The following is a 12,636-nucleotide window of genomic DNA, read 5'->3' as shown; positions in this document are numbered from 1 at the left end:
CACCACAATCATACTTGCCTGTCTTCTGGAGATCAGTGTCTTTGGTCCCTTTGGACTTCTTGTGCATGCGTGGTATGCGTCCTTCGCTTCTGCCGGCGTCTCTACAATAAAGCTCTATGGCGCCTGCGCTGGAAGAAGCGGAAGAAGTGCCGCTCGGTGCCAGAAGAATGAAGATGGGTAAGTATGAGAGGGATGTGACCGCCCCAGGTATATAGGTACGGTAAATATAGATTTTTTTAAAAAAATAAAGTCAGTTAGAAGTCAGGTAGAGGGAAGGGGGTTTAGTTTAGGGATTGAGTTTCTATTTATCCCAGACAACCCCTTTAAGGAAGAGTTTCAGCACAAAAATAGAAAAATAATGAAGAGGATGGAGAGAAGAACCATTGTGGAGATTATATTTTTTAATAATTATTTTTTTGTTCTAGCAGGAAATGCTCTTGACATATTATACATGGTGATGATCCAATTAAACAAATTACAAGTAAAGTGGCAGCGCATATATAATCACATTACAATGACAAGACCGCATTCCAGAGACTAAAAAAAATATTGACATAGCATTTGATGTTTATATTAGCTGTCAATCATTCTGTAGGCTTCATTTTCAGTAGAAGCAAAGAAAACAGGATTTACGCTGCAACTCAAACTATATAATCGGGTTCACACAGGGACATCGAGCGCAGCGTAGAAATGAACAATCTATCGCAAAATTAAAAATACCTAATAAGTGCAGGTAGTGCATATATTTTCCTTACACAAATGTCTATAATGGGTTTGAAATACTGTGCTAGTTCTGCATGGACATTAAAAACTAAATGATAAAAAAAGGTAAATGGCTACAATAAACTCAATAGAAGAAACTCAACAAGTAGCCGGGAATATGGCAAAACGTGGTTTGTCTAAAAGAACATAAAAATTGCTAATGCTATTCATGAACATACCATGTCAATAGGATTTACGGTACTTTGGATTGTACAGCAGGTTTGTTTTTTTTTTTGCTCATAGCAATTGAAATTTTTAAAAATCTGTGCCGTCTTTGCAGCCCGGCAGAGGCTGTGCCTCATATATAAGAAGCTGCACCCTCCGCTGACCCCTGGGCTATCAAGACTGGCATTCATAACACCAGTCTTCATAAATCTGCTCCATTATATTTCTCTATAATGAAAACAGCCCAAAGTTTGTGTTGCCTAAAAAACACGGCCATATACTGCTGGTGCAAGTAAGGGGGTCGACTTGCTTATGGCTGAATTTGGGACCTCAGTTATACTGATCCACAACAGAATGACGACATGAACTGACCTGGTCTAACAGAAGCAGAATAATAGAGAAAGCAATTCTATCATCCAACTAGTGGATAATAGACTCAGCAAGTAGCCGATGGTTTTACTGTACCAATAAGTTGAGACTTAAATAAAAAGAACAAGCCCCTTTCTCAGACAAGTACTAGCCCTGCAGTCTCCTGGTTATTCTTTCGCATGTCCCATACAGAACCACATGCTGCTCGCACTAAATTTTGCAGAGATTGACTTAACTTTGTTTTTTGCTGCCCTCTGCAGGTGAAATTGTCCCATTACCTACCGGTCGCAACCAATCCCTAATCAACAACCTAAGTAGGTACAGTAAGCAGAACAGTATATAGGATTGTATAGGATCAGGAATAGTGTATAGGATCCATTTATTGGAATGTATAATACCATGTCACAACAATTCTGATTGGAGGTCAGCATACTGCCAGACTTTATTATTAGCTAGGTAACACATGATGTGGAAGCCGCAATAATAAAATAAATCACATCATATCACGCAAATAACAAAATAAGATACTTGTATAAAGGATACCTAAACTTTGAGAGGATTTTCAGGATTAGCTGTCGTGTATAAAAACACGTGGACAAAATTGTTGGTACCCCTTGTTTAATGAAAGAAAAACCCACAATGGTCACAGAAATAACTGGAATCTGACAAAAGTAATAATAAATAAAAATTCTATGAAAATGTTTTTCAACCACGCTTCAACAGAATTTTATGAAAAATAAAACTCATGAAACAGGCCTGGACAGAAATAATGTGACCAAAGGGACATGCGACATTAAGGGGTGTCTATAATCTTGTAATCACTCAGTGGACCTGTATATAGGGCTACAGATACTCACTGTGCTGTTTGGTGGCCTGTATATAGGGCTATATAATCACTGTGCTGTTTGGTGGCTTGTATATAGGGCTACAAATACTCACTGTGCTGTTTGGTGGCCTGTATATAGGGCTACAGATACTCACTGTGCTGTTTGCTGGCCTGTATATAGGGCTACAGATACTCACTGTGCTGTTTGGTGGCCTGTATATAGGGCTACAGATACTCACTGTGCTGTTTGCTGGCCTGTATATAGGGCTACAGATACTCACTGTGCTGTTTGGTGGCCTGTATATAGGGCTACAGATACTCACTGTGCTGTTTGCTGGCCTGTATATAGGGCTACAGATACTCATTGTGCTGTTTGGTGGCCTGTATATAGGGCTACAGATACTCACAGTGCTGTTTGGTGGCCTTTATATAGGGCTATATAATCACTGTGCTGTTTGGTGGCTTGTATATAGGGCTACAAATACTCACTGTGCTGTTTGGTGGCCTGTATATAGGGCTACAGATACTCACTGTGCTGTTTGGTGGCCTGTATATAGGGCTACAGATACTCACTGTGCTGTTTGGTGACCTGTATAGGGCTACAGATACTCACTGTGCTGTTTGGTGGCCTGTATATAGGGCTACAGATATTCACTGTGCTGTTTGGTGGCCTGTATATAGGGCTACAGATATTCACTGTGCTGTTTGGTGACCTGTATATAGGGCTACAGATACTCACTGTGCTGTTTGGTGGCCTGTATATAGGGCTACAGATACTCACTGTGCTGTTTGGTGACCTGTATATAGGGCTCCAGATACTCACTGTGCTGTTTGGTGGCCTGTACATAGGGCTCCAGATACTCACTGTGCTGTTTGGTGGCCTGTATATAGGGCTACAGATATTCACTTTGCTGTTTGGTGACCTGTATATAGGGCTACAGATACTCACTGTGCTGTTTGGTGACCTGTATATAGGGCTACAGATACTCACTGTGCTGTTTGGTGGCCTGTATATAGGGCTATATAATCACTGTGCTGTTTGGTGGCCTGTATATAGGGCTACAGATACTCACTGTGCTGTTTGGTGGCCTGTATAGGGCTACAGATACTCACTGTGCTGTTTGGTGGCATGTATATAGGGCTACAGATACTCACTGTGCTGTTTGGTGGCCTGTATATAGGGCTATATAATCACTGTGCTGATTGGTGGCCTGTATATAGGGCTACAGATACTCACTGTGCTGTTTGGTGGCCTGTATATAGGGCTATATAATCACTGTGCTGATTGGTGGCCTGTATATAGGGCTACAGATATTCACTGTGCTGTTTGGTGACATGTATATAGGGCTACAGATATTCACTGTGCTATTTGGTGACATGTATATAGGGCTACAGATACGCACTGTGCTGTTTGGTGACATGTATATAGGGCTATATAATCACTGTGCTGTTTGGTGGCCTGTATATAGGGCTATATAATCACTGTGCTGTTTGATGACCTGTATATAGGGCTACAGATACTCACTATGCTGTTTGGTGGCCTGTATATAGGGCTACAGATACTCACTGTGCTGTTAGGTGGCCTGTATATAGGGCTATATAATCACTGTGCTGATTGGTGGCCTGTATATAGGGCTACAGATACTCACTGTGCTGTTTGGTGACCTGTATATAGGGCTACAGATACTCACTGTGCTGTTTGGTGGCCTGTATATAGGGCTATATAATCACTGTGCTGATTGGTGGCCTGTATAGGGCTACAGATACTCACTGTGCTGTTTGGGGCCTGTATATAGGGCTACAGATACTCACTGTGCTGTTTGGTGACCTGTATATAGGGCTAAAGATACTCACTGTGCTGTTTGGTGGCCTGTATATAGGGCTATATAATCACTGTGCTGATTGGTGGCCTGTATATAGGGCTACAGATATTCACTGTGCTGTTTGGTGACCTGTATAGGGCTACAGATACTCACTGTGCTGTTTGGTGGCCTGTATATAGGGCTATATAATCACTGTGCTGTTTGGTGACATGATGTGTGCCACACTCAATATGGACCAGAGGAAGCGAAGGAAAGAGTTGTCTCAGGAGCTTGGAAAGAAATTATAGACAAGCATGTTAAAGGTAAATGTTATAAGACCATCTCCAAGCAGCTTGATGTTCCTGTGACTACAGTTACACATATTATTCAGAAATTTAAGATCTATGGGACTGTAGCCAACCTCTATTGACGTGTCTGCCGATGGAAAATGGATGGCAAATCAAAGATAAGGATAATACGAATGGTAACAAAAGAGCCTCAAAAAACTTCTAAAGAGATTAATGGTGAACTTCAAGCTGAAGGAACATCAGTGTCAGATCGCACCATCTAGCGTTGTTTGAGCCAAAGTGGACTACATGGGAGATGACCAAGGAGGACACCATTGTTGAAAACAAATCATAAAAAAGCCAGAGTGGAATTTGCCAATCTACATGTTGACAAGCCACATTCTGGGAGAATTTTCCTATGGACAGATGAGACAAAAATCAAACTTTTTGGCAAGGCACATCAGCTCTGTTCACAGGTGGAAAAATGAAGCATATCTTGAAAAGAACACTGTCCCTACTGTGAAACATGGAGGAGGCTCTGTTATGTTCTGGGGCTGCTTTGATGCATCTGGCACAGGGTGTCTTGAATCTGTGCAGGGTACAATGACATCTCAAGACTATCAAGGAATTTTAGAGAGAAATGTGCTGCCCAGTGTCAGAAAGCTTGGTCTCAGTCACAGGTTTTGCTCTCGTGTGAACTAGCCCTTAGGATCCAACTCAAATTTCTCCTGAATTTCCCATTCATTTCGATGTGAGGCAGTAGCTGCTTGTTTTTCGGGTTAATTCCGCTTGAAAACTCCCATTAAATGAATGTAAGGCAGAAGTTACACCTTTTCCATTAATGTAGAATAGCCACTGCCCAATAAAGGCAAAATACAGCGGCTTCTCCAAATTCTTCTTCAATTTCAGAGGTCACTAGAGCAGTCACAATAGGTTTATGTCCACCCCCACATTTGATCTTTATTTTTGCCTCTTTTTTCAAAATTAGACATTTCATTTTTGCTCCTGTATTCTAGCTGTCTTCCCATTAATATTAGAATTGTACTTGCTGGAGGTCTAGATATGGGGAGGATAGAGACAAAGAATACACATTACAGCGCCATGCAAATGTGGACCCATACATTTTTATGTGCCCATATACACGTCAGCAATTTTTGCAGAAGTGTGTCCAGGCCATAGAAGGGGTCGCAAATTATTAAGCATGTCCTATATTTGTCTGCATTTGCAACACAGACCAGTGAAGGGAATCATACAAGATCCATGATTGTGGATGACTTTACTGATACAATGCGGACATGTACATGTGCAGATTGCTGAACAGTATTTGCGGACAACATAAGGAGGCCTAAGGCTGAAGGCTACACATTGAGACATAGACAAGTGTGGCTACAAATGGAATGGGAAATATACAGAAAGTACTTCTACTTCTACCTTCTGCCCAATCCACTTGTGGCTTTGGCTCAAAAAAACACAGCAAAATCTGCAACAAAAAAAATCTGTGTTCTCGCAACCTGGAGCTTCAGACTAAAGGGGTTAGAAAAAATGGCTGCGTTCTTCTAGAAACAGCATGATATCTGTCAGGGCTCGTTCACATCTGCGTCGTCGGTCCTTATTGCAGGTTTCCGTTTCCTGCATAAAGAGATGCAGGAGACGGAAGCCTGCAGGAGACTTTCTCACCCATTCATTTGAATGGGTGAGAAAGCTGTCCGGCCGTGCGCGGCAGTGAGCGTTTTGCGCTCTCCGCCGCGAAACCAGGTTTTATAATCCGGACACAGAGTCGGACATGCAGTACTCTGTGTCCGGATAAAAAAATCCAGTTTCGCGGCGGAGAGCCTAAAACGCTCACCGCCGCGCACGGCCGGACCCGATCTATGGTTTCCGTCTTCTGCCATGCAGAAGACGGAAACCATAGTACGGAGACCCCAGACGCAGGTGTGAACCCAGCGTCATATGGCTTGTGTCCGGTATTACAGCTAATTGAAGTAAATGGGTTGCAATACCACACGCAACCTGCGGTCATGAGTAGTGATGTTTCGAAAACATGTTTTTCCAATCTTAGATGACCTCTTTGCTGTCCCCCACTGGTCTCTATGGATGGACGTTGTACACAGAACTTTAGCAATCTGATTTTCCTGTCCTTCGAACATCAGACATCGAAATAAAAAGAGTAAATGCCCAATATATGAAAGAAAATGTCTCTTTAATTTACTAATACAGGATTCTGGTACAAAGTACAATGTATGTGAAGACATTGCACAAAATAGCTTATTAGCATAGGTTATCCCACATTTTAACAATAACTTCACAGTTTTTAGATGATGGGACAAAATGTGGATCCTTTGTTGTAGTATCATGAATCATGCCAGGAAAGATGAACTCACTGAGGTCTCCTCTAGGCACCCATAAGCATGGGCAGCTTCTACGGCTTCCTGAATAAGAGGGGTTAACAACACACAGCACATATATATAGAACTAAGCAAAGATACAAATATAACTTAAGTAAACATAAAACTGGCCAAGTATATAGACTGTATACGAGACTCTGCACAGTGACATCCCCACTACACTTGCATAGGACCTTCACAGCTGCTGGTGCAGAACAGGTGCGGGCAGGGGAGACAACAGGCACCAGGAGCTTCCTGGGTAAAAGGATAAGGATTCCATTGTGATGTGGTCACCACTTTACTCCAGGGACACTCAGGCAACAAGCAGCCATGGGAATATGTACAAGGGATAAGAGAGCTAATGAAACCCGGTCATCAACACCTCCGCAGCCATAAGAACAGCCATCAGTGATGGAGATTTACATTAAGCAGATCTGCACCTCTGAATTGTCAATCTGCAGCTGCAAAAGCAACAAGTGACGCGTATTAAAGAAATGACAAAAAGCATCTGCCGTAGCATCTCCATGCCCACATTCCCAGTTATGGTTAATTCACATTATCAGATACATATGACGACATTTCAGTGGTCAGGAAAACCACTTTAGGCTAAGGTGACATTCCACAGCTAAGGCTAAATTCACATCTGCGCCGGGATCTCCATCGCTCAGGTCCGACAGAGATGTGAATGTGCCCATGGAAAAAAAACAGACACAATTGGCAGATTTTAGCGGTCAGGTTTTGACCTTTGCATTGCAAAGGTTAAAAGCCACAGCCACACACGCAGCAATAATGGACATTCTGTATGTCTAAAACCCAGAGCACAAGACACTTTGCAATGTAGTGTGTGGATGGGATTTGTGAGATTCCCATGAATAAATAAGATTCCCATATTATTGTAGGGCACTATTGATTCCATGTTGCTTCACATTTGAAGAAGGATTTATATAAGACACAAAAACAAGTGCAATAGACTAACCTAGTGAGCAACAGGTACAGTGGTATACAGTGCTTACAATCTGCGGGAAGATATGGCTATGGTGGCAGCGGGGTTATCAGAGGTTGTAAGCTTTCCTGAAGAGATGAGTCTTCAGGGTGCTCTACCAGGTTGTGATTGAAGGGGACAGTCTTATGTATTGTATTAGGGAGTTCCAAGGAGAAATCAACGCAGAGCAAAGGAGGTCTTGAGAGGATGGGAGATTACACGTGTGGAGGTATTGGGACAAAAAAGCGTCATGCTCATTCTTTGAAGCGGATTTGCCTCGCGACATCTGCCTGGAGACACCTCCCTCCCGACTAGGCCCATTCATTTGGGCCTAATCCGAAGTGGAGTGCACAACTGGAAGCCAGTGCAGTGCTGAGGGCCATTGTCTTTTCTGCTTCTGATATGGTATGATGCTTTTTCTGCTACCAGTAAAAAATCTGCCACCGCCCTCTACTTCTTTATGTTGGGAGCACACAGTATTTTTTTTTTCCACTTTGTTGGAAAGAAAAAATTTACAAAAAAATCCCAAAATAAAAAAAAACAGCGTGTGGCCACCAAACAACTTCAATCATTTTCTGTGAAAAATACGTATGTAAGGCTTGATTGACATCTGCGTTCAGGTTTCCGTTTGGGGAGTCCATTTGGGGACCCTCTGAATGGAAACCTATGCACAGAAAAAAAGCAGTTATCTAAGAAAACCGGCGGGCGGACTTTAATGGGGTCCATGTGGTTTCTGCATGAAAAATGCTAAGAGAAAAAGTGCTGCTTGCAGGACTTTTCTCTACACCTATTTCATGCGGATAGGGGAACGGAATGGCCTGAACGCAGATGTGAACCTGACCTTAAAATGTAAGCGATTTTGACACAGCATAACTATTTTAGGGTCAGATTTGGTTGTGTGTTTCACGTGAACAGACACAGAGTTGCAGGAATACATGACCTCCATTAAACTCTCTCTGAGAATAGTCGATTTGTGAATTGTTACAAAAATCCAGCAGATTTAGGTTTTTTTCACTTACGTCATGCCACCTAAGTAAGGGCTCGTTCACATCTGCGTTGTGCTCTCCGTACTGCAGGTTTCCGTTTCATGCATAAAACAGAGCAGGATACGGAAACCTGCAGGAGTCTTTCTCACCCATTCATTTGAATGGGTGAGAAAGCTGTCCGGCCGTGAGCGTTTTGCGCTCTCCGCCGCAAAACCGGGTTTTTTAATCCGAACACAGAGTCGGACATGCAGTACTCTGTGTCCGGATTAAAAAATCCGGTTTCGCGGCGGAGAGCATAAAACGCTCACCGCCGCTCATGGTCAAACCCGGTCTGTGCTTTCCGTCTTCTGGCATGCAGAAGACGGAAAGCACAGAACGGAGAGTAGAACGCAGGTGTGAACCTAGCGTAACAAACATTTTTAAGCCATGTATGCAGTGTGGCAAAGCAACCTTGCATCAAGAGTCTACAGTCACTGTATTGCCTTATCCCAGGCCTGAGGCTACATTGTGACTTGTTGCGAGATAACAGTTAGTAGGTTTCTACAGCCATAACTTGCTTTTAAGGCAAAACCCCCCCAAACATTACCTTTAAAGGCTGAAGCCGATTTTTGGGATGCCTATGAAACTTAATGACATATTACATAAAATGCACCATAGCAAAGGAACTACAAAAAGCAGATTGCACATCAGGTTCTTCTACAAAATCCCACACATCTTGTGTCCTCATCAATTGCATCACATTTACGGTATCACCTTTTTTGCAAGCGAATGAGCCTGTATTATGGGGTTATAGTCATTCAAGGCTATACCCCGGGTGCTGGAGATATTGGTTCTGTTACATTCGGCACAGATATATCCCCACTGTCAGAAGGTCGGACGTACAACCTAGCCTCATCGATGAACTAGGCTGTAAGTCACGCTCTTCTGACAGTGGGGATATATCGGTGCTGAAACTTAATGACACTGGTATCTCCATTTTCCTCCGTGTGAATGGACCCTTAAGCGGATTAGGATTCCGTTTGGGGTGGAGTCCCCAAGCGAAGATGTGTACCTAGAGTAAATGATTACATGGAATGGGCTTGATTAGACTGAGTATTGCCACAAGAGGGCATAAAAATGCTTCCCTATAAAAAGACACTCAGAGGTTACTATCGAGTAGTGTACTTCTTGGTGAGAGATAGTTAACTGCTAGACAAGCCTCCAAGATGCACTCAAAGACATTTTGCTCAGTTGCTAGATATAGAGAAGGTGCATCATTGGGCTTTGAGAAGTAGGATGATAATTTTGATGCACTGCCCACCATCTATGTTGTCCTGGCATAGCTGTTAGAGGTTTGGAGCAGTGGTTACATGAAAGCACGAATACACAGCAAATAGGCGTTGGACAGCCCAGTAAGAGCTACTAGAAGAGAGGCTTTTTTTTTTTTCTTTCTTTTATTCGCCCACAAGCAGCTCAAACATTTACCAGCACAGCGCCTCTCATGTTTGCTGCCATTGACAGCCAGCCAGCCACTGTTGACATTGTTTTGTCATGATTTTGTGAAAGGGAAACCTAAACTACTATAGACTGAAACTGTATCATCCTCAGTAAAGAATCAAGTTTATGTATGGGGTCCAATGATGGTCAGGTTTGAGTATAAAGCTACATTCAATTCCAACAACTTATTCTTGGTACGTTACTTTTCTTCACTGAATGTAACTCCTTTTCTAGCATATAGAGGAATCAGCCTAAGGGTATGTTCACATGGAGGAAAAGGTTGCAGAAACTTTTTTCGCCGTGTGAACGTTCCACGCCTCTTGCTGCGACGGAACGCCAATGCAGCATCAGCATTTTGTCACAGCATCCCGCTCCTGTGTAGGCCCGAATGAATAGGCCTACACTGGAGCATGCCTCAAGCCGCAGACGCCGCAGAATCTGCAGCAAGATGGGGCATATCGCTTCTTTTTTCCTACTACTAGCTAACAGAAAAAAGAAGCGATCGGCTCCCATTGAAGTCAATAGGAGCAGTTTTTGGCAGCGGATTTTGAGGCAGATTCTGCGTCAAAATCCACTGCCAATAAACTGTGTGAACTAGCCCTTACACAGTACAAGGTGAATAAAGATAACCATATACACTCACCGGCCACTTTATTAGGTACACCTGTCCAACTGCTCGTTAACACTTAATTTCTAATCAGCCAATCACATGGCGGCAACTCAGTGCATTTAGGCATGTAGACATGGTCAAGACAATCTCCTGCAGTTCAAACCGAGCATCAGTATGGGGAAGAAAGGTGATTTGAGTGCCTTTGAACGTGGCATGGTTGTTGGTGCCAGAAGGGCTGGTCTGAGTATTTCAGAAACTGCTGATCTACTGGGATTTTCACGCACAACCATCTCTAGGGTTTACAGAGAATGGTCCGAAAAAGAAAAAACATCCAGTGAGCGGCAGTTCTGTGGGCGGAAATGCGTTGTTGATGCCAGAGGTCAGAGGAGAATGGCCAGACTGGTTCGAGCTGATAGAAAGGCAACAGTGACTCAAATAGCCACCCGTTACAACCAAGGTAGCCAGAAGAGCATCTCTGAACGCCGCACAGTACGTCCAACTTTGAGGCAGATGGGCTACAGCAGCAGAAGACCACACCGGGTGCCACTCCTTTCAGCTAAGAACAGGAAACTGAGGCTACAATTTGCACAAGCTCATCGAAATTGGACAATTGAAGATTGGAAAAACGTTGCCTGGTCTGATGAGTCTCGATTTCTGCTGCGACATTCGGATGGTAGGGTCAGAATTTGGCGTCAACAACATGAAAGCATGGATCCATCCTGCCTTGTATCAACGGTTCAGGCTGGTGGTGGTGGTGTCATGGTGTGGGGAATATTTTCTTGGCACTCTTTGGGCCCCTTGGTACCAATTGAGCATCGTTGCAACGCCAAAGCCTACCTGAGTATTGTTGCTGACCATGTCCATCCCTTTATGACCACAATGTACCCAACATCTGATGGCTACTTTCAGCAGGATAATGCAATGCCATGTCATAAAGCTGGAATCATCTCAGACTGGTTTCTTGAACATGACAATGAGTTCACTGTACTCCAATGGCCTCCACAGTCACCAGATCTCAATCCAATAGAGGAGCATCTTTGGGATGTGGTGGAACGGGAGATTCGCATCATGGATGTGCAGCCGACAAATCTGCGACTGCAACTGTGTGATGCCATCATGTCAATATGGACCAAAATCTCTGAGGAATGCTTCCAGCACCTTGTTGAATCTATGCCACGAAGAATTGAGGCAGTTCTGAAGGCAAAAGGGGGTCCAACCCGTTACTAGCATGGTGTACCTAATAAAGTGGCCGGTGAGTGTACATAAGAATAGGCAGTTGAACATGACAACTCTCCTTTGACAGATTATGTTGGGGAAGGAAGGATAGAGCATATTTAGGTTCTCGTGTTGAATCCTTTGTTTCCAATGGAGGTAAACCATGGTTTACTCTATTCACACCACTGAAAACACATGCATGTTCAGTTGGGAAACACAGCTGTCATCTAAGTGAGCATTTGGTCAACAGCTATTGAAGGTGTATTGGCACCATAAGGAGTACAGGGTATAGAAAGGAGAGCTCACTATTTACTTATCCAGTTTATAGTTCACAGATTTGCTATTTGTGGGCCAAAGAGACAACTCAGGAAATATTTATCTTAACCCTGCATTCACATGATCGAGGTTAAAGCCATGGTTGTGTGTTGGCTTGAATTAACCATCTGAACAGTATGGCGTGCGAGGGTCACCTAGCAGTATAGTTATCTATCATGCTAGTAGACCCTGCCTCTCAACATACTGTCCTGTACTGTAATTCGTACGGGACTGGATGTAGCTAGGAGGCAGGGAATCCTGGAACATGACCAGCAGAAACTCTGTTGTGTAAATGCAAGGTTAGGGGGCGTTCACACTACCGTCAGTGTCCGATGGGTAGTGTCCGCTCAAAATCTCGCACGGACATTAGGAGCGGACACTAGCTGTGTCCGTGACACTTTTCATTCATTTAAATGGCAATCGGGTGCGTTCTTTTGCACTCCGTGCCCGTCCTTCA

This window comes from Leptodactylus fuscus, chromosome 5 (assembly GCF_031893055.1).
Source record: "Leptodactylus fuscus isolate aLepFus1 chromosome 5, aLepFus1.hap2, whole genome shotgun sequence".
Taxonomy (NCBI): Eukaryota; Metazoa; Chordata; class Amphibia; order Anura; family Leptodactylidae; genus Leptodactylus; species Leptodactylus fuscus.
Note: the sequence above shows the minus strand (reverse complement) of the source record.